Below are 24,729 nucleotides of genomic sequence, written 5' to 3'. Positions count from 1 at the left end.
AATAACTTTGTCCTTTGTTATAAATGAATGTTCTTTCAAATATATTTCCACATATATTTATTTCAATGATATTGAGACAAATTGAAAGATTTGGAGCTAGAAAAACCAGATTTAGATTTCATCTCTATAATTTTTCAAGGGTATTTAAATGATCTAAGATACCTAATAGAGAACCAGGTACAAGAACCGAGACTTGCTAAGTGTTAATAGATGTCATTATCAGTTTTATTTATATGGCCCTAAAGAAATTTAACGAACAACTCATTCCAGAATTACTCCTGTATACTTCAAACAAAAACATCCTTCAACCTTTGAAAGAAAAATTTTATTATTTTTTTAAAGACATAGATTAAATGTCACTATTTACATGTTTTGTGCTGACATTTCCAATGGAGGCATATTTGGCCTGAAGGTTCCCAGAAAACAAGACCTTTACATTATTTATTTTATACTTTTTCTGCTCTTTTGGTCAAATCAGGTGTGTATCAGTTGCTGCTACTTCCTCAAGGGTAGTTTATTTATCAGGCCAGCTAGACAGAGCTCAATACTGACTTTTAAAATTAAGAAAAGAAGTTAATGTTCTTTCCAGGGTAATACCCACATCAATATTTCAGTCATTCACTCAGGTCATGTAAAGCTGCAGTTAAAAATTCCCACTACACCATGGCCTAGACATTTTAAGACCCTGAGCACTCAGGGCAGTTGACTTAGTAACCAAAAGACAGTGTTTACCCTCTTGTGGTTGTCACCAGGAAGACAGACACATTCTGACCTGTCAGATTCACCTTCCATATATTCTTAGACTCTGAGAAACTATTTTTTAAAATTAGGCAATTTTCTCAAGATCTATCAGAATAGCCCCACCACTCAGTCAAGACAGGGATTACTTTAGCTCAAATATATATGTATATACAGCACAAATTGCAAACGAGACTGCTCTTTATATATGTCATTTGACTGTAATGCTTGTAAGACCATGGAATATAATACATTGGTTGAATTTTTTTATTCATGATTCAGTTGCCAAGACTAGAATTCTCTTAACATGTTTGAGCAGAGATAAATTTATCATAGTGTATTTAAATGCTTACAAAATCCTTGGAGTTGCTGAAGAAATAGTTTAAATTAACACTTCAGGACACGTCTCTTACTGCAGGCTGTGGACAAGCAGACCAACTGGAAGGATTTATTTCATTTTTGTCATTCAGGTTCAACCCTAAGGATCTCTGTTATATAGTAGCCATCAATTTTTTGGCTGGTACCAGAATATCATGCAGAATAAACCCACTTGTCTATCTCTTCTGTCTATAAGATAGACCACATTTTCTTTCTCCCTGGTAAACTGGTCACAGGGAACTTCCTGTAAAACCACAGGTGAGATAATTTTAAGACAACTAATCAATAGGAGCAGAGACTCCACAGACTCTTTTCATGAGAATTTTCATCCCTCTGACATGCTAGGACCCATTTCACCTACAATATATCCATTGATATATTGTAATTATATCAAATTCTGCTTCTGCTCATGATTTAGTGAACAGAGTGCTCATCATCATTCATCATGAGCAGCTTGTGTCATGTAATCCTTTTGTTCTCCTGAGTCTAATATTCAGTATTTGCTGAGGTGCAATAAGCCAGGAGCTAAATAATTTGCTATGGTAAAGATAATTATACACAATACTTTTGGTAGATCACCTTTGTGTTTTGTAATTCTAGGGATTAGTTCAGTTAGTGTCTATCTCCAGAAGTTGTAGATAACATCTCTTTTCCCAGTACCTGGTCACACTGAAAAATATAGGTAGGTCACTCTGAGGAAGACTCATTTTGTGGAGTCCAGGAAGTTCCATTTCTAACAAGTAACTTATTTAAACAATCTTGTGTGGTGGCACACACCTGTAATCCCAGCAGCTCAGGAGGCTGAGGCAGGAGGATCACCAGTCCAAAGCCAGTTTCAAAAAAACTTAGCAAGGCTCTAAACAATTTAGCAGGACCTTGTCTCAAATTAAAAAAAAAAAAAAAAAAAAAAAAGTTTAAAAGGGCCGGGGATGTGGTTCAGTGGTTAAGTGTCCCTGGGTTCAATTCCCAGTACCAAAAAAATCCCACAATTGACTTATTTATATTCATGAATTGAGTCAGAGGCTATCAGGTTGGGTTTTTTCCCACTAAATGTAGAAATTTGCAGTTTATATATGTTACTCAACAACTGTCCATTTATTTTATTCCTAGGAAATGTATGACTAATTAGACTTACTGGAAATCCATGTGGGGCCAAAACACTGATTATCACTCAGAATTGGACTTACCATGGAAACTATAATCACCTATCTCTTACAGTTAAAGATTGTCACCAGATCTCTTCCACTTGGAGTACTAAATTGGTAAAGAAGAGCCATCCCAATGTTTTTCATGAAAGTGAGTGGTTTCATTGCTACTGACTCTCTTACTGTCTTAAGGAAGAGCGTGTCCTTAAGGTTTCCCCAAGGGCTTCATTAAGTATTCAATCATCAGACTGCACATTGTAGACAAATCTCAACATTCCCATTTTTCAGGGCCTACAGACCCATTCCTATGCATTAGGGGGTCAACAAACCTTTTCTCTAACGGGCTAGATAGTGACTGGTGATTGCTAGGTTTGGATTTGAGGTGTCGCCCTAAAGCTCACGTGTGAGACAATGCAAGAAGGTTCAGAGGAGAAATGACTAGGTTGTGAGAATCTTAACCCAATCATGATTTAATTTCCCGATAGGGATTAACCGAGTGGTAACTGAAGTGGTAGGGTGTGGCTATGGGGTATATATTTTGTATCTAGAGAGTGGACTCTCTCTCTGCCTCCTGATCACCACATAAGCCATTTCTCTCTGCCACACTCTTCCGACATGTTGTTCCTGTCTCACCTGGAGCCCCGAGGAATGGAACCGGCTGTCTGTGGATTGAGACCTCTGAAACCATGAGCCCTCAAATAAACTCTTCCTGTTCTAGTTGTAATGGTCAGGTCTTTTAGTAGCAGCAGTGAAAAAGCTAACTAAAACAGTGACCCTGTTAGGCTTTGTATGTCATTCAGTCTCTGTTACAGGCACTGACTTCTATCTCTGTAGTGTATCCAAAGACAATGCTATGAAAGCAATTAGAGATAATGATTTGACATGGTTTTCTTTCAATAAAACTATTCACAAACAGTAATGGTTGAATTGGGCCCATGGGCCTTAATTTTCTACACTAGATCAAAGAAGTTCTAGCATGTAAACCTCACCCATTGGAGGCTATTGGAAGGATTAATCCTCTATTAATATGACTAGTAGACTGTCAGACCACTCCAAGTTTCTCTAGGCAAAATGTTTAATATCATATCAACAAATTTGGTTTATCTGAATTATAATCTAGTCTTACATTAATACAATTTCGTACATGTTTCCCATGTAATTGTCAACATTAAAAAAAAGGTATAGCAGCGTTTGTATAAGCTATAACCTGCTTACACATGGCTTCCACTTTCTTCCCTGGGCTATAAATGAGAGCTGAGCCTTATTCTGAGCCAAGACAGAATGAGAATGTTGAGGGTGAATCCTGTAGATATTTGAAATTCCTTTATGAGGCAACTTTCCATGGGAAGTCACTGAATGTTCCTAATGCAGATGATTATGCTGTATTTTCCAAACTTTGTTTATTATTTGTTTTACTCCATCAGTTTTGTCTTCAGTGATAACATGAGTGCATATTATTTATCACTGGGGTTCCATTTCTCACCAGTAATGTTACAATACATTCACTCACTTAATGTCTAAGCAATTCCATCCAATAATTCTATTTTCGGGTCTGTTTCCTAGGATAACTCCTGACATTCTTGCTTTTTCCATCAGAGTTGTCATAGAAAACAGGTGGACTATTAAGAGCAAAAGAGACAAAAACTTATAACGGAGACTGTCACAAAGATGTGGGCAAGATTAAATGAACCACCAAAGCAAACAGGACATAAAGGTATAAGGAGAAAGAGCTAGAATGAGAGTCTAGTGAGGACTGTGGTGATGAAGGGCTGAATTCTGGGAGCAGTGGCCTTGAGTGGAGGTGATAAGATATTGACAATCCCTGGGTAAGCAGGGAAGGAGCTAGAAGAAATAAATATCCCAACCTCTCTCCCTTTCTGCCTGCCAATCCCTTTTGAGGAAAACCCTTTGGAAGCCAATTGTTTGGTGATACGGTTCTCAAAGGAGAGTATCCCAGGGTGAGGAGTTGAGTATAGACGAGTAAAAAAAAAAAAAAATCAGATTGGACAGAAGATGTCTAGAATGAAAAAAAAAGAAGATGTCTAGGATATATTTCCATGATTGTTTAGCCACAACCAAAGATCTCTGAGAGACAAATCATCCAGATTTTCTCTACAGCCCTTCTGCCCATACAGTAGCTATTTTTAAAAGAAGCATTCAACTCTAGTTGCTAACGCATAGCTAGCAACTAGTGACCATTGAATTCTCTGTGGATTCTCTGTAGCACATTACACCATTTGTGGAACAAGAGCAAAGTGCCAGTTGAGTTTCCCATGATAAGAAAATCAATTAATAGCAGAAAAAACACTAATATTTCAAGGAATATTTAAAAGGCAGATGCCTTACTTATATTTGTTTCCATTAAAAGTTATTCTGAGTTTCTTATTCTTCCAGATGAGTTTCTTGATTGCTTGCTCTATTTCTGTGAGGTACATCATTGAGATTTTAATTGGAATTGCACTTTAGGTAGTATGGCCATTTTGACAATATTAATTCTGCTTATCCAAGAACATGGGAGATCTTTCCATCTTCTAAGGTTTTCTTTAATTTCTTTCCTTAGTGTTCTGTAGTTCTCATTGTAGAGGTCTTTCACCTCTTTTGTGAGATTGATTCCCAAGTATTTTATTTTTTTCAAGGCTATTGTGAATGGGGTAGTTTTCCTAACTTCTCTTTCTGAAGATTCATCACTTATGTATAAAAATGCATTAGATTTATGAGCATTGATCTTATATCCTGCTACTTTACCAAATTCACTTATGAGTTCTAAAAGTTTTCTGGTGGGATTTCCCAGTTCCTCTAAATATATGATCATGTCATCAGCAAATAGGGATAGTTTGAGTTCTTTTCGTATTCATATCCCTTTAATTTCTTCGGTCTATCTAATTGCTCTGGCTAGAGTTTCAAGGACAATATTGAATAGAAGTGGTGAAAGAGGGCATCCCTGCCTTGTTTCAGTTTTTAGGGGGAATGCTTTCAGTTTTTAACCATTTAGAATGATATTAGCCATGGGCTTAGCATAAATGGCCTTTACAATGTTAAGGAATGTTCCCACTATCCCTATTTTTTCTAGTGTTTTGAGCATGAAGGGGTGCTGTATCTTATCAAATGCTTTTTCTGGATTTATTGAAATAATCATGTGATTCTTGGCTTTAAGTCTGTTGATATGGTGAATTACATTTATTGATTTCCAGATTGAACCAACCTTGCATCCCTGGGATCGTGGTGCACTATCTTAAATATATTTTTGTATGTGAAAGCAATCCTTGGCAGGAAGAGTAAAGCAGGGGGTATTGCAATACCAGAACTTCAACTATACTACAAAGCAATAGTAACAAAAACAGCATGGTATTGGCACCAAAATAGACAGGTAGATCAATGGTACAGACTAGAGTACACGGACACAAAGCCAAATAAATATAGTTTTCTCATACTAGACAAAGGGGCCAAAAATATGCAATGGAGAAAAGATAGCCTCTTCAACAAATGGTGCTGGGAAAACTGGAAATCCATATGCAAGAGAATGAAACTAAACTCCTATCTCTCACCCTGCACAAAACTCAACTCACAATGGATCAAGGACCTTGGAATCAGACCAGAGACCCTGCACTTTATAAAAGAAAAAGTAGGTCCAAATCCTCAACATGTTGGCATAGGATCAAACTTCCTTAATAGGACTCCCATACCACAAGAAATAAAAGCAAGAATCAATAACTGGGATAGATTCAAACTAAAAAGCTTTCTCTCAGCTAAGGATACTATCAGCAATGTGAAGAGAGAGTGGGAGAAAATCTTTGCCACTCATACTTCAGATAGAGCACGAACTTCCAGAATATATAAAGAACTCAAAAAACTCTACACCAAGAACACAAATAACCCAATCAAGAAATGGCCTAAGGAAATGAACAGACACTTCACAGAAGAAGATATACAAGCAACCAACAGATATATGAAAAAATTTTCAATATCTCTAGTAATGAGAGAAATGCAAATCAAAACTACCCCAAGATTCCATCTCACCCCTATTAGAACGGCGATTATCAAGAATACAAGCAACAATAGGTACTGGGAGGATGTGGGGAAAAAGGTACACTCATACATTGCTTGTGGGACTGCAAATTAGTGCAGCCACTGTGGAAAGCAGTGTGGAGATTCCTTAGAATACTTGGAATGGAACCACCATTTTACCCAGTTATCCCACTCCTTGGCCTATATCCAAAGGACTTAAAATCAGCATACTACAGAGATACAGCCACATCAATGTTCATAGCTGCTCAATTCACAATAGCTAGATTGTGGAACCAACCTAGATGCCCCTCAATTGATGAATGGATAAAGAAAGTGTGATATATATATACACAATGGAATATTACTCAGTCATAAAGAATAATAAAATATGACATTTGCAGGCAAATGGATGAAATTGGAGAATATCATGCTAAGTGAGGTAAGCCAATCTCAAAAAACCAAAGGATGAAAGATCTCGCTGATAAGCAGATGATGATACATAATGGGGGGTGTGAGGGGGTAAGGATGGAGGAAGGAGGGACTGTATAGAGGCAAAAGAGGGGTGGGGGGTAGGGGGAAGGAAAAAATAACAGAATGAATCAAACACCATTACCCTTGGTAAATGTATGATTAAACAAATGGTATTGCCTCTACTTCATTTGCAAACAGAGAAACAAGTTGTACCCCATTTGTTTACAATAAAAAAGTGAAAGAAAAAAAGAAATAAAAGACACTTCTCATTATGTCAAAAAAAAAGTTATTCTGAGGATTTTCTTTGTAGTAAATTGTTCTGAATCTTTCCACTTCTTAAGGTCATATAGAAAAACAAAGGGAACAGTAACAGATAATAGACAATCTATCAAATGTATGTTTCCATTGTTTAGAGTTATTTCAAAGAACCAGCCCCCCAACATAGACTGTCCAAACAACCCTCTACTTCATGTTTAGGTAAAACCACATGAGCAATGTTCATCTAAAATTGCAAGCAGATCAATTCTGAGATAGGATGCTTGATGAATGGGTATTTTTTTCCTTTTTTCTCTTATTTTTTTCTACTAGATGAACATAGAAAACTCTTGAGTTTCAGCCTTATAAAACAACAATATAGAAGAAGTGTCAATACTACAGAGCTATAGTAACAAAACCAGTATGGTATTGGTACCAAAATAGGCAAGAAGGCCAGTGGAATAGAATAGAAGACACAAAGACAAACCCACATAAATACAGTTGTCTCATACTAGACAAAAGTACCAAAAACATACATTGGAGAAAAGATAGCCTCTTCAACAAGTTGTGCTGGGAAAACTGAAAATTCACATGTAATGGAATGAAAGTTAACCTTTATCTTTCACACTGCACAAAAATCAACTCTAAGTGTATTAAACACCTAGGAATTAGAACAGAAACCCTGCACAATCTAGAAGAAAATGTAGACACAACACTTCAACATATTGGCTCAGAAACTGACTTCCTCAATAAGACTCCTAAGGCATAAAAAAAAAAAAAGTCAATAAAAGGGATGACATTAAACTAAAAAGCTTCTTCACAGCAAAAGAAACAATCAAATGCATGAAGAATCAAATGCCTACAGAATGTGAGGAAATCTTTGCCACCTGCACCTTAGATAGGATGTTAATTTCCAGGATATACAAAGAACTCAAAGAGCTTAACACCAAAACAAAAACCAAAACAAAAACAGCAAATAACCCAATCAGTAAATGGGTGAAGGAACTAAATAAACCCTTCTCAAAAGAAGTATGAATGGTCGACAAGTTTATGAAAAAAAAATGTTTAATATCTCTAGCAATTACAGAAATGCAAATTAAAACTACACTGAGATTTCATCTCATTTCTGTCAATGAGAATTATCAAGAATAAAAGTAACAAGAAATGTTGGTGAGGATGCGGGGAAAAGGTGAACACTCATGCATTGTTGGTAGGACTGCAAATTGATATACAATCACTCTGGAAAGCACTATGGAGATTCTTCAAAACACTAGGAATGGAACCAACATTTGACTCAGTTATTCCACTCCTCAGCATATCTCAAAGGATTTAAAATCAGCACACTACAATAGTGCAACCACTTCAATGTTTATAGCAACACAATTCACAATAGCTAAGCTATGGAACCAACTAGATGCCCTTTAACAGATGAATGGAGGAACCAACCTAGATGCCCCTCAATTGATGAATGGATAAAGAAACTGTGGTATATATATACCATGGAATATTACTCAGCCATAAAGAATAATAAAATTATGGCATCTGCAGGCAAATGGATGAAATTGGAGAATATCATGTTAAGTGAGATAAGCCAATCTCAAAAAACCAAAGGACGAATGATCTCACTGATAAGCAGATGATGACACATATAAGGGGTGGGAAGGAAGCAGGAATGGAGGAAGGAGGGACTCTATAGAGGGATAAGAAGGGGTGGGGGGGGGGAGAAAAAATAACAGAATGAATCAAAAACTATTACCCTAGGTAAATGTATGATTACACAAGTGGTATGCCTCTACTTCATGTACAAACAGAGAAACAAGATGTATCCCATTTGTTTACAATAAAAATGAATAAAAAAAAAAGAGTAAGAGGTGGGGTTAGAGAAGTTGGGTGTTCTCACAGAGTTTTGAGTGAGGAAAGCCACTTATCATCCTCCCATTAAATATTGGCTATCTAATATGTTCCCATAAATAAAATTTAAAAGGGCACTATATAGCTTTTTAAGCACAGGAAAAGTGAAACTATGTATCCCTGACTCTATTTATTTAGCAACAGACTTGGAGGAACTGTTAAGGATAAAAATGGCTTAAAGGTGTGATGGTGCACTCCTCCTGTAATTCCAGTGGCTTGGGAGGCTGAGGCAGGAAGATGGAGTGTTCAGTCAGCCTCAGTAACTTAGCGAGTACTAAGCAATTCAGGAAGACCCTGTCTCTACATAAAATACAAAAAGAGGCTGGGGAGGTGGCTTAGTGGCTAAGAGTCCCTGGGTTCAATCCCCAATACTTACAAAAAAAAAAAAAAAAGAAAAAAAGATGAATGGATGGATAAAGAGTTTGTGGTATATATACACAGTGGAATATTACTCAGTCTTAAAGAAGAATGAGTTTATGACATCTTCCAGTAAAAGGATGGATCTGGAGATTGTCATACCAAGTATAATAAACCTATACCCTCCCAAAAAATGTAGAACGTTTTCACTGATATGTGGAAGCTAAACCACAATAAAGGGGGTAAAAGGAGAAGAGAAGTTCAGTAGATTAGACAAAGGGGAATAAAAGGAAGGGAGGGGGGATAGGAATAGGAAAGTCAGTAGAATAAATGGAACATAATTTTCCTATGTACATATATGAAAATACCTGGGTGAATCCCACCATCACACACACCCACATGAATGGAGTCCTAATTAGTAAGATATATTCCATTCTTATATAAAATTATTGAGATGGATTTTATTGTGATTTATAACTAAGAAGAACCAATAAAGAGAAGCAGCATCAATCACTAAATTATCAGGGACAACTGATGAAGAACATCAATCAATAAGACTCTTACATTAGACTTTTGCTCGAGCAAGAAAGAAAATTCCTATTGTTAGGCAACTGAATTTGGAGTTAATGTCTGAGACTATCTAAAATTATCCTAAATAATACTACCAGAACAATAAAAATCTTACGTAAAAACTGTATTTCTAACAAATCTAGGAGAGGGAGAAAAGTTGCAAGTTATGAACTGTAGAAATTTTGGCAGAGGTAAAGTTAATTAGCAAAACCTCACAGAAAATTGTGGTGCTCTAGAAAAGACTATGTATTGAAGAAACAACAAGAAATAGGATAAAAATCCATATAACATTCTGGATAATCATAAAAATTTAATTTTGTCAACACTAAAATATATCCTACTAAAATCATTGAGATGTTTACAAAATATTCCTTGAACATCTAGACAGAAATGTTGAATTTAAAATTTTTTTTATTTCTAATTGACAGAAAATAGTGTAAAAATTCATAGAGTGCAAAGTGATATTTTGATACAAGTACACATTATGTAGTGATTGAATCAAGGTAATTAGAATATCTGTCTTCTTAAATGTTTATCATGTCTCTATAGTTGAAGCATTAAAATCCTGTCTTCTAGAATTTTGAGATGTACAATTCCTTACTATTAATTATAATTACCCCACTAACCAAAGGACACCAGAACTTATCCTTCCTAATTTACTTTGAAACCATTGACCAACATTGCCCATCCTTTCCTCCTCTCTACCCTCCCACTCTCTGGTAACCACTTGTATTTATGGTTTCTGTGAATTATTTTAGGTTCCACATATGAATGAGATCATGTGGTGTTTGTCTTTCTGTGTGACATTAGCATAAGTCCTTCAGGTTCATCCATGTTCTTAGAAATAACAGGGTTTCACTCTTATGCTTGAATCATATTCCATTGTATATATACCACATTTTCTTTATTCATCCATCGTTGGGCACTTAGATTGATTCCATGTTGTGGCCATTGTGAAAAGTGCTGCCATAAACTTGGGAACACAGATGTCTCTTTAAATTATATGCTATATAAAAGAAACACATCTAAACTAATTTAGAAATGTTGATAAATAAAAAGATCAGTGAGGCATACCAGAAAAATGCAGATGAAAAAAATAGGAGACTTCCTATTTTCCACAGGTTAATGGAACCAGCCTAAGTTTCAGTTTCCATACAACTTCTTACAAATCCAAAATAAGCAATACAACAAAATAAATATCATCCATGTACCATGGCTATGTAACTAGGGTACACAGATTACCCAACACTCTAGTATGCATAGCAATGGGACAATAAATAGCCAAGACCAGAAAAGTTGTCTCTGGAATCCACTCTAGAGCTGAACAGTGGGATGCCTGGGTCCTACATTGGTAGAAACAGGTTGTATCAACTGACTCTACCCTAATTGGAAAACTAGGGTTCAAACCTGTAGATCAGTGTACCCCTACTGGGAGACAAAAGAAAGGGGTTTGGAAATGAATGAAACCAAAAGTGCTGCTCTTGGGATGTTATCACCTCTGAAGAAGAAGGAAACCTTCAAGAGAGGGGTGTCTTTTGAGGACTGGATGTTGCTGAGGAGAGATGCAGACAGAAAAGGGCCACATTAAAACAAATATGTATCCAAAAGTTAAAGTACAGACAAGTGCTGTTTATTTAAGAAACTCATCTCACTATACTAAGAGTAGATGGTGCAAAGCAGAAATACAAATAATGAAGGATTGTTATCTTAACCACTGACCAGTTAGAATTTATATGAACATCATATTAAACTAGACAAAAGTACTAAATTAGAAACAAAAGAACACTTTATAATGCTAAAGTTCACTATTAATAAATGTGACCATATCACTTTTGGATGCTTATATTCTAAATAGCACAAAGTAACCATAATAAAACACAGACATTATACACAAAGTAGAGAATTCAATACTTACTTCTCAGTTTATGGAGAAATAAAGTGGATATAAAAATAAATTAGAATACAAAAGACCTAAAAATGATAATAATGTTTATCTCATGGATAGATATCAAACATTTTTTTTTCCAAAATAAGGAATGATACTCCTTTCACGTGCATTTTGAACATTGACAAAAGTTGAGTACGAATATGAACAAAGAGTCACAAAATCCAAAAATTAGAAAGATGCATTATCATGTGCCAATCACAATTCAACAAAGCTAAAAATGTTGACAGGAAACAAATAATCCAGCTGTTGACTTGTGACTGTGTGTTTACTTCAAAAGCAATAATGGGCGCAATTCAAAGAGACACGGTGACAATTTGAAGGGACTTGTCCTAGCAAAGTTTAAGAGGATAAGATGATTTTAAAAACAATTGTAATGAAAGACTTCCACTCATAACCACGACAGGTCACGGTTTCTGAACTTGCCCTTTTGATGTGAACAACTAGAATCCTGGAACGAATGTTTAAAATTTCTGTTTCCAGTCATTAGATAATGGGCACCACAGGACTAATCCCCAATAGGAAAGAAATGAAGGGATGCCATAACTGGCCTGGCTGTCTGCTGGAGGCACTGCAGAGAGAGAAGCAACGAAGAAGAGCATGGAAGACAGGCTGAGCTGAGAGAGAGACATCCCATGTAGAAACTTTCCCAAAGACAAAACAGCACAGCCATGGAGCCAATATTCAACCAGAAGCAGCCCAGCTTCGGGGTTCATGCTCTCTACTTCCTTGATCCTATACAGATTGCACTCTACAACATGGGATCAGTGCTACCAATGAGAATGAAAAATTCAAAACTTAGCTGAGTTTTCTCTTGGAACCTGAGTAAGATAGTAAATTCAAAATGAAACAACCATGAATTGCTTTGGAAAATTTAAATTTTTGTTAATATTCCTGAAGTTGTAGACATATCGTTGTCATTAGGGAAGCCAATTTCTGTATTACTGAAAGAGAATATGCCCAATACCTGTATCGATAGCAGAATTAAAGAAATTTTATTGATAGGTTGCTTTATGTATCATGAATAATTTAGTTAAGATTTCACAACCGGAGACCAACATGTTGATGCATCAACTTGGGATCACACTGGGTTTCCAGACTACATATGGTAGCCTAATAGATATAGTTTAAAAAGCATGTTTGGGAAGTTGAGTGTGTACCTGTATGAGATAGCCCTTTGTTTTTGCTTTCTCAAGAATGACTTTACCAAAGAAACTTCAGAAAAAGTTCTAACCTAAAACTTGCACAAAGTTCTGATACCAAAGTTTACAAAATCTACAGAAAAATTAAATGGAAATCTAAAATAACAAGCAAGTAAAAGATAAGGGAAAACAGTGGAGTAAGGACCTTTGAAAATTCTCTCATCCATGAAAGCAACAAGAACAATAGCAAAACATTCAGAATCAACTCTCAAAACTGAGAATTAACCAAAGGCTTCTATTTTTCCAGGGGAAAATTATTCTATAAAAACAGTTGCATATCTGTAAAAGGAAAAATGAGTTTTGAGGATGTTAGGTTGTTCTTTTTATATCTTTCATGACTCAGTTTCATGATAGCCTTGAGAACTCCACAGCCCCGAGTATTATGAATCAGCTGTCTGGAAGTCAGTGAAAGGGGTAGAATAGCACTGAAGCTCCTTCAAAGTCCCAATCCCAGAGATTTGTCATTATTTGACATGTGTGATAATTCACTGGAATATCCCACTCACAAGCCTTTATTTATTTGATCTAAAGCAAAGCTTTCCTAGTGCTAATAATTTTTCTATGTGGGGCTATTTACCAAATGACAGCAGAAGCCATTAATATGACAGTTGTCTGAAACAGTGGACAATAGTTGAAAGACAATAGTATATTTAAGCAAGTTAAAAGAAAAATCTGCAGAATGAAATGTCTATAAAGGGTATTAAAGGGACATACCTATTCTTGGTAATCTAGAAAGATACGCATATGCATATGGTTGTGCCTGTGCCCAGGTTTTCTCCCATTCTGAGAAGCCTTCATCTCAGACTAACCCCAATGCTCTGTGCAAAAAAAGAAATGAAGATTATAACAAAGTTGTCAACCACCTGGCTGAGTATTAAAGGTGCAACTGAATGAACACACACACACACACACACACAGAGAGAGAGAGAGAGAGAGAGAGAGAGAGAGAGAGAGAGAGAGAAGAGACAGCAACTCAGCAAACTCTGAGAGATTTATTCCTTGCAGGTATTTAAGAGCATTTATGTCCAGTCATTAGATGAGATTTTAGTAGTTACATATGACAAAGAATACAAACTTTATAGAATTATTTCAGAAATGTTACTAGCTAAACAATAACAACTAACCTGAAAAACAATAAATTATATGTTGGGAGAGGAATCTGACTTCCAGAGTCACCACATGAAATATTTTAAATGTCCTAATTTCAACAAGAATTTATGAGACGTGGAAAGTAATAAGAGACAAAGGCTCATGCACAAGAGGGAAAAGATAAGGTATCCGTTGAAACTTTTTGAGGACACCTAGGTGTTGGGTTTACTAGACAAAGACTTTAAATCAACCATTTAAATTATATTCAGTAAACTAAATAAAATTATGTAAAAGAAAAAACTAAAGGAAGGTATTAAAATATTATCTCACCAACTTACAATATCAATAAAGAGAAAAAATATGAAAAGAAACTAAAATAATCCTACAGCTGAAATGCACAATAACTGAAATGAAAAAGTTCATTGGAAAATTTTGACAATGATTTGAGCAAGTGGAAGAAAGAATAAGTGAATAAGAAGATAAGTTGAAATAGAGTATCCATACTGAGGAACAGAAGGGGAAAAAGAATGAAGAAAATTAGCAGTATTTCAAACACATGATGAAATTCTGAGAAAAAAGGGATGGAAAAAGGCTGATGAATCAATATAAGACTTTTTGAAATGGTAGAGTTATTGTCTGGTTCAAAGTATAATACACATTTGCAAAGGAGACTATATCCTTGTCAGTTCTGCCCAAAACTCAACCATAGCCTGGCATTCTGAGAACCTGTCACCCTCCATGTGAATGCTGGAATCACAGTGATGAGTGACTATCCTCCTCAAATTGCTTCACAAGCTGCAGATAGCCAGTTGTTAATAGGGGCTGGAGCAGGGGAGGGAGAAATGGGTATTGGCAGACCAGTCTGAGAAACACTTGGGGGAACTATCAGAAATCATTTGCTAAATTTTATTTTTGGGGTGAAGTGATATTTTATTTCTAGTAGTCAATTAGATATGGTCTCATGCTGCTGCAATGCACTTAGGAAGGACTTACCTTGTATCATAGTCATAGATGAGAATGACCTAAATCATTTTAATTACACTTTCAAAAAATAAATTGTCTAGAAACTTCTTTCCTCCAATGCTGAGTATGCATCAGTATTAATACTGAATGTGAAAAAAATCTTGTTCAGCCTTTATATTTACATACACAGCAAATGATCAGACTGGGTAAGGAATACAAGGAATAGAAGGAATATATTTCACAGCTACTTGCTTCCTTGCCAATAAAAATAATTCTTCAAGGAGATATGAGTAAAGACTGGTTTCCTTTAATATGCCAAAATATGTGTTCAGTGTGTCTCTTGGACATGCTTTAGCCATTCACTGTGGTGGTGTTACAACCAAGAACTTTAAAGTCTGAATTTTCATTCTTGTTTTAAAACTATAAATGTCCCTGGTGAAAAAGAATACTTAACAAACTGCTACAAAATACTGCCAATTTTGAATGCCCCAGACTCAATGTGATTTTATTGTCCATGCATCATTCAAAAATTGAATGCTAAAATATACAAGTTACAGAAAACATGGAGTCATATTATTTTATCTTTAACATTGTTACCAAGGCTGATGGTGTGCTTAGATGCATCATTTTGAGACAGTTCTCTGACAGGATAGAATATACTTCTATCAATCCATCTCAGATTCAACATTCTTACCTACTATTTCCAGAAGGGGCTATGTGTGTTGAGCAAAATAGCTTAAACAGCACAGCATTGCTCCCAGACCCAAGGGCAGCTGGGGAAGGGATGTCTAGTTATTTCACATCATGATCCTAAGGGAGCATAGCTGCTGATTCTGGAGTGTCTTCCTACCATCCTGCTCTCTGTACATCACTGAGTCCACAGTGGAAGGGGCAATTTCTCGGCCTTTTCTCCTCCTATCCCCCCACCAAGGGTCAAAGTATGGTTCTTTTATCTCCAATGTGCTTCTTTACAAAAATCTTATTCTTAACTACTTATGAGAATGTATTGTTATAGGAGTTAAGAAAACAATTTTTTCATGGATGAAGTAGTAAGAAAGCCCGATATTTCTAAGAGGTTAAATAAAATAAGGACAGAAATTTGTTCTTAATATTTAATTACAAAGAGGGTAGGCATATCCTTTATAAGAGATTTCATGGAAGTTTTAGGAAGAAATGATAGATTGGAGTGGGTTGAGGAGTAACAGAGGAAGAAGTAAGTTCTAAGTTCATCTTTTGAGCAGAGGAACATGACTGCAACTTGAACATGGAATCTAGAGAGTATTTTATTCACATGTAAAAGACAAACTTTCAAATATTTCTGTAATGATACAGTAAAAACAGAGGAGATGACAAATCCATGTGGGCCCATCAGTCAAGTGAGTTCTTGGTTTCAAATCATCCTCCCAGACTCACAGGGCAGCAAGAGATTGCTGGAAGTACAACTAGGATCTCCTGTCATTTAGCAAGTCATCCTTTCAAACGATTTGTGTTGTATCAGCTCATAAACATCCTTCAGGTCTACATGCTAGTAAAAAAATACTCTTATAAAAGTATTTAGTGACAACAGACACTTAGCTGTACTGCTGTTCATGCATAGAGGTATGCCCTCTGCATCTGCCTGTACTGCAATACCCTTTTCTCTGCCACAGGTGACTGGCCCTAGACTAAGTCATATTGGCTCTCCTAAAGATTCAGAAGTGGTATTCAAAATAGTACTCTAGAGGCTGGCTTTCAAACAGGAAATGTAACTTAAGAACTGTGGGAGAAAGTGCTCAGTAGAGAGAAACAAAACAGATTCACAGGTTGTGTGGGAGTCTAGTATTTGTGAAAGGACGTGGACTTGCCTGTTTTCCCTCTCATTGTATCCTTGGCATCTGGTGCTATACTTAGAGTATTGTAAATAAACATTAAATATTTGTTGAATGAATGAGTTGAGCTGAATGAATGAACATTCACATTTATGTACCAGTGAAATAAATGTGGTATTACATATTATTGGTCATTATTCATTTCTCTGAAGGCATTGGTTATCCAAATATTTAATATTGATTTAACTTTATTGGAGTTGGAAAATCTCCAAAGTTAAATATTGAGAAGAGAGAGGCATGTCTATTAGTTTTCTTAGTTTGCATAAAATCATTGACTTAAATTAAATAATTTAACAATTTAATCATTTTTAATTAATTTTATTTTGAGAGAAAAATATTATTACAAAAATTCCATTAAACTCACCCAGGAGTTTTGTTTTCTAAGTAGGGCGGTTTTTTTTTTTTTTTTTTCTTGTCATTTGCTATTAGTTAGAATACCCATTTTCCCTTGGATTTGGCATCAAGAAAAATGACAAAAAGAATATTTTTGCTCATAGAAATTTTAGGATTTCAGGCCAACTTGTTTCTAGATTTTAAAAATAACTTTAGCCAACTACTGTGATGTAACACATTCATTTCTGTCTAAAGGTTTCAAAAAGTTAGACTTTGATGATGCTGATCAGAGACAGTTTGACTGCCCTGATGAGATGCTCTCCCATAACCACTAAGAGAAGTGGGCAATATTGAAGATTAAATTCTGTTGCTAAGGCAACCCAGAAACATCCTGTGCACCTAAGGACTTTATTCCACTTGAACACAAGTTGTAGGAGGACTGCATCAATCAATCCAACAATCAAATGCCATTTCTATGAAAGACAGCTCATTTGACAAGGACAAATCCTTCCACAGGTATCCACCATAAGTATGGTGTACATCTGTAGTTTTTCTATCATCTCTGTGTGCACACGTGGCCACAGTATAAACAATTTTGTTTTATTTAATTATTTGAAGAGCAAAGATTCCAAAGTAATTAATCCAATCCATTAAATGAACCCATACTTGTCGACACACTGCTTCAGATTTGATAAATGTAGAGGTAAACAAGGAAATTTCAGGAAAGTTAACCCACAGAGAACTCTTATTCCAGTGTTTCTTATTCTAGAAAGTTAAACAAAGCATTCCAAAAATGATAAAACAGGTAAACTGAACCATACACAGAGTTTAGTAGGATTACTGAGGAAGGAGTAATTTATTTTTCTGACTCAGATCTGATGTCTGAAATGAGTTTTGAAGTAAGAACAAAATATTTTAGGCTGAAAGCCAGATGCAGACATTCCAGATAGAAGTTTTGTGTATTTGGAAAGTCAGAAGTCTGTGATACAACGTATTTTGGGGCAAGTTATAGACAGTTCAGTATAATGTAGCATAAAATCAGAGAAGGAAGAATGAAAATTATATTAAGATACATAGACTCTAGGTCATGAGGGTCTTCAATTTCAAGGACTCTTCCATACTTTAGATGTCCCTAGTACACTTATCTTTGGAGTCAGGGATCAGTTAAGAGTTTCAGTCAGAAAGAGACACAACTATATTTTCTTCATTAAACATTGTACTGAGTTATGTTTAAACAGTATTCACTGTGGTAATTTTTTTCTTTCTTTTCCTCTTGTCTTATTGATCTTGTTGAGATATCCAATACAACATTTAAAAGGTGATAATAGAACACATTGTTTTTTCTTTTCCAGTATCAGAAAGCAAGCTGTATTTCACCATTAAGTGCACATATCCTCTAATTAAGAAAAATTTTTTACTTTTAATAGTTTTCTGAGTCATATTTGGAGATCATTATTGTTGTTGTTAAAAGAATCAATATTCTGAAAGAAATCAAAGATATAAATAGAGAGATTGTGTTTGTTTATAGATTGGAAGACCCAGTATTGTGAAGATGTCCATTATTTCCATTTTGAAGTATAGATTTAGTGCAATCCTAATTAAAATCCCAGCAAGTCATTTTGTGCATATCAACAAATTTATTCTGAAGTTCATATGAAAAAACAGAAGACCAGAAAAGACAATGCAATACTGAAGAAGAATAAAATAAAGGATTGACAGTATCCAAGTTCAAGACTTTCTATGAAATGACAAATAGTATAGTAAAATGAAAGAAAGAGGGGGATGGAGAAAAGAGATGGAAGATGAAGAAGGAGGAAGAGAAGAAGAAGAAGAAGAATTAGAGAGTTTAGAAAAAGATTAACACAGGCCGGGTGTGGTGGCGCACACCTGTAATCCCAGCATCTTGGAAAGCTGAGGCATGAGGATCACAAGTTCAAAACCAGCCTCAGCAACTTAACCAGGCCCTAAGCATTTCAGCAGGACCCTGTCTCTAACTAAAATATAAAAAGGGCTTGGGATTTTGGTCAGTGGTTAAGCTCTGCTAGGTTCAATCCTGGTACCCCAAAAAATAAAAAAAAAGAAAGAAAGAAATCAACACAAATATAATCAACTAATTCTTAACAAAGGAGTAAGAGTGATTCAGTGGAGAACGAATGGTCTTTTCAACAAAAGGACATCCCCACTCTAGCTACAGACCTTATATGTTTTATAAAAATTAAAGTGATTCATAAATCTAAATATAAAATCAGAAATAAATTTAAAAATCATTTTTCAAAATCAAAAGGAATGAAAAAGTCTATGGTCTTAGATTTGGCTGTAAGTTGGTAGATTCACCACCAAAAGTATCGTCCGTGAGAGAAAATTGATAGATTAGATTTTGTTAAATTAAAAACTGCCCTGTGAAAGAATAAAAAGTCAAGCTACACGCTGTGAGAAAATATTTGCAAAAACCATATCAGATAAAAAAAATTGAATTCAAAGTATTCAAAGAACTCTCAAAACTCAGCAATAAGAAAACCAATGACCAGATTTTAATTGGATAAACTATCTGAACAGACACCTCATCAAAAAAGATATATAAGTGCCATATGAGCACTTAGAAATATACTCAACATCATTTATCATTAAGAAATTGCATACTGAAAAAATGAGATACCTCTATGTGGGCCTTTAGATTGGCCAAAGCCCCAAGGAAGGCAATACAAATTACTGGCAAGGACACAGAGCAAAAAAAGGCTCATTCACTGCTGGTAGGGATAAAATATGGGGTAACCATTGTGGAAGATCATTTGGTGGCTTCCTACAAAGCTAAACACAGTCTATTTATATAAAACAGCTATTCTGCTCTTAGACATTTACCCATTTGATTTGAAAACATATGCCCAACAAAAAACTACTCAAGAATATTTATAGCAGCTTAAGTCATAATTGCCCCAAACTGGACGCTATCAGCTTATATACACAAACTGTGGTATATCCATACAATGGAATATTATTCATCAATACAAATAAGCGAGCTATTATCAAGGCATGAAAAGATTTGAGAGACCTAAAATGCATGTTACTAAGTGAAAAAAATCAGGCTAAAAAATTTATATAACTACATGATTCCTATGATTGCCTAGCAAAAAAAAATTTGAAAAATGTAAGAAAAGGAAGGGGTTTTTCCCTTGCCTGATATGATCTGAATAGCAATCTGTTTTGGGTATATTCTTTTTGTGCCTCTTATCTATCAGACACTTCTACAAATAACCATGTTATTAAATTGCCCAGTTTGAGTATGTCAGCTGATTCCTGCCAGGATCTTGACTGAAAGAGAACTTACACTTGTGGGGGATTTTCAGGACATAAATTTGTTTTCTTCAATTTTCAAAAAAAAAAAAATCCATATTCAAAATATCACATCTAAGACTTTTTTCTGTTCTTTCTTCTTTCTGACCCTGTTTCAATTTCTGTTTAACCAGTTGTAGCAATCTTTTAATTCTTAGATGAAATGCCCCCTCTCCCCTGAGGCTTTCCCTCCAAGATGACTCCTGTGTCCTGGTTTGTCTGCAACAGTCCTGGTTAGCGCTTATTTTCCTGTCATAATTATCAATTTTTCCTCTTTCATTGTTAAAAGTATACCAGTTTAGATGAAAAATGATATAGTGGCCTTATCTATGAGTCCTTTAACCAGAACTAATTTCTCTTGATTCTTATCTCCATATACATTAATTTTTTCTATTGCTGTCATGATCATTTATGTCTCCTTCCAAACCCTTCATATCTTGTAAGCTCCTTGAGAGCAACAACCACATGCATGACTTGCCCCCTCAGTCTCCAGCACACTAGAAGTTATACAGACAGAAATTACACATCTATGTAAAATGTCTACTATATATTAACATTTATAGTAGAAATGTATTTATAGTTATTTTATATAGTAGATATATAAACTATATACAATAGATTTGTAGATAGATAGCTTTGACATTAAAAAAATTCCCATTTAATTAGCATCCTTGAATTAATAGTAGATGGCATTGATTTTTTAGGACCTTACTTTTTAAATTTTTTAATTTATTCTAATTAGTTGTACATGATGGTAGAATGCATTTACACATTTTGATAAATCATACATAAATGGAGTATAATTTCTCATTTTTCTGGTTGTACATATTGCGGGATCACATGGGTCATGCAGTCATACATATACATGAGGTAATAAGGTCTGTTTCACTCTACTCTCCTTCCCACCCCCATCCCCTGCCCCTCCCTTTGCTCCCCGATACCTAATCTAAAGTAACTCTATTTAGATGAGAACCTTACTTTTTGGAGTGGTTTTAATTTCACACGAAACTAAGAGGGAATGTACAGAGATATCCTGTCTGCCCCCTGCCCCCACACATGCACGTACCCGCATCATTAACATCACCCCTCCAGAGTGTTATATTTGTTATAACTAATCAACCTTATCACGTTACAAAAGTCCATAGTTGATGTTAGGATTCTCTCCAGGTGTTGTACGTTCTATGGGATTAGACAAATGTAAAATTACATGGGTCGATCATGATAATATTATGCACAGTGTTTTCAATGCCCTAAAAATCCTGTTCTCCACTTATTCATCCCTCTCTCCCTTTTAACCCTTGGTAGCTGCACTTTTAACCATCTCCCTAGTTTTGCTTTTTCCAGAGTACCATATAATTGAAATAATATAGTCACATCCTTTTCAGATTGACTTCCTTCACTTAGTAATAGGTATTTAAATTTTCTCCATCTTTCCATGGCATAATATAGCTCATTTCTTCAGTGCTGAATAATATTTCATGGTCCGGATATGTCAGTTTTCTTATCCTTTTACCTACTGAAGATAACATCTTGGTTGTTTCCAAGTTTGGGTAATTATGGAAAAGCTACTATAAATACTTGTGTGTAGGTTTTGTGTGGTTATTAAGTTTTCAACTCCTTTAGGTGAATACTAAGAAGCGTAATTACTGTATCACATAAGAATATATTTTGTAAGAAATTGCTGAACCATTTTTCAAAGTGGTCATAACATTTTGCATTTTAATCTGCAATGAACGAGATTTCCTGCTGCTCCACATCCTCAGCAGCCTGCAGCATCAGCAGGATTCTGGATTTTTTTCTTCGTTCTGATAGGTGTGTAGTGGTATCTCACTGTTATTTTTAACTTGTGTTTTCCTGATGATATATGATGTGTAGCATCTTTTCATATGCTTATTTGCCATTTGTATCTCTTCTTCCGCAATGTGTTTTTTAAGGTCTTTGGTTTATTTTTAAAATTGGGTTATTTGGTTTTTTAATAGTTGGATTTTAAGAATCATTTGTTATATTGAAGGGAATAGTCCTTTATCAGATAGTTCTTTTGCAAATATTGTCCTCCAGTTTATGGTTAGTCTTTTCATTTTCTCAGCAGGATCTTTTGCAGAGCACAAATTCTTAATTTAAATGAAGTCCAGTTTATCAATTTTTTCTTTCACGAATCTGGCCTTTGGTATCATATCTAAAAAGGCAAGCCAAACTAAAGGTCCTCTAGATTTTCTCCTCCAGGAGTTTTATACTGCTGCATTTTACATTTAACTTTATGATTCATTTCAAGTTAATATTCATGAAGGGTGTGAAATCTGTGTCAAGATTCATTTTTTTTGCATGCATATATCCAGTTCCAATACCATTTGGTGAAAAGACAATTTTCTTCATTATATTGCCTTTCCTCTCTTGTCAGAATCAGTAGATTATATTTATGTGGGTCTGTTTTGGACTCTCTAGTGATTTATTTGTACATGTTTTCACCAGTAGCACACTGTCTTGATCACTGTAGTTTTATACTAGATCTCACAGTTGGGTAGTAGTATTAACCTTCTGCTTCATTATTGTGTTAGTATTCTGTACCTTTTACCTCCCTATTAAAATTTTGGAATGAGTTTGGCAATATCTATAAAATAACTTGTTGAGATTTTGACTGGGTAGCATGTAGCTGTATATCAGAATGGGAAGAATGACCATTTTGACAACATTGCTCCTATTTGTGAACATGGAATATTTCTCCATTTATTTAGGGATTTTTATTTCTTTCAAAGGGTTTAATGGTTTTTATATGAATTATTTTCTACTTTGTTAAATTTATATCAAAGCATTTTATTTTTGAAGGTTTTAAGGTAAATGGTATTGCATTTTTAACTTTGAATTCCACTTGCTCACTACTGGTAGATAGAAAAGCAATTGATTTTTGTGTATTAACCTTGAATCTTGCAAGCTGGTTGTAATTAATTATTGATTCCACAGGGGGGTTTTCATGTCAATGATTTCAATTTTTTACATAGAAATCCTGTCATCTGCAGCCTTTATTTCTGCAAGCTTTATTTCAAAGTCACTTTTATTTCTTCCTTCCCAATCAGTAAACCATTTATTTCCTTTTCTTACCTGTTTGTCTTAGTAAGAACTACTAGTATGATATTGAGAAGTGCTAAGAGGGGTTATCTTTACCTTATTCCTTTTCTCAGTGGAAAAGCTTCTGGTTTCTCATCTTCAAGAATTATATTAGATACCGGTTTTTTGTACATATTATTTATCAAGTTAAGGAAGTTTCCCTTGTATTACTAGTACGCTGAAAGTTTCCTTTTTAATATAAAATGAATGAGTTCTGGATTTTTGTTAAATGCTTTTTCTACCTACATTGATATGATCATGTGATATTTCTTCTCTAATCAATTGATGTGATTGATTATATTTATTGATATTTAAATTTAAACTCATCTTTTATACCTGGGATAATTACCACTTGGTTTCCATGTATTATTATTTTTATATGTTGTTGGATTTGATTTGCTAAAATTTGGCTGAGGATTTTTGCACTTACGTTCATAAGGGATATTGTAGTTTTCTTATAATGTCTTTGCATGGTTTTGGTATTAGGGTGATGCCTGTCTCATCAAATGAGTTAAAAAGTATTCCCTCTCTCTGCTTTTTTCTTCTGAAAAAGAGAGTAGAGAATTTGTATAATTTCTTACTTAAATGTTTGGTAGAATTTACCAGTGAAATCATCTTAGCCTGGTGCTTTCTGTTTTTGAAGATTGTGAATTATTGATTCAATTATTTTAATAGATACTGGTCTATTAAGATTTTTTTGCTTCTGTGTGAGTTTTCTTAGATTGTGTCTTTCAAGAAATTGATCCACTTCCTCTAAGTTTTTAAATCTGTGAATATAGTATTGTTGGTAACAGTCCTTACTATCCTTTTAATGTCCATTGAATCTGTAGTGATGTTCTTTTTTTTTTTTATTTCTGATATGAGCAATTTGTGTCTTTGCTTTCTTCCTTTCCTTTTTCCTGTAGTTAGCCTGGCTAGAATTTTATTGATTTTATTAATCTTTTCGAAGAAACAACCTTTGATTTTATTGATTTTCTGTTCTATATTTAACTGATTTCTGTTCTAATTTTTATTATTTCATTTTTCTACTTACTTCATATTTAATTTGTTCTTCATTTTCTATTTTT

Source organism: Sciurus vulgaris, assembly GCF_902686455.1.
Source record: "Sciurus vulgaris genome assembly, chromosome: 8".
Classification (NCBI taxonomy): domain Eukaryota; kingdom Metazoa; phylum Chordata; class Mammalia; order Rodentia; family Sciuridae; genus Sciurus; species Sciurus vulgaris.
The sequence above is the reverse complement of the archived record's forward strand: the minus strand, read 5'-3'. Positions refer to the sequence as shown.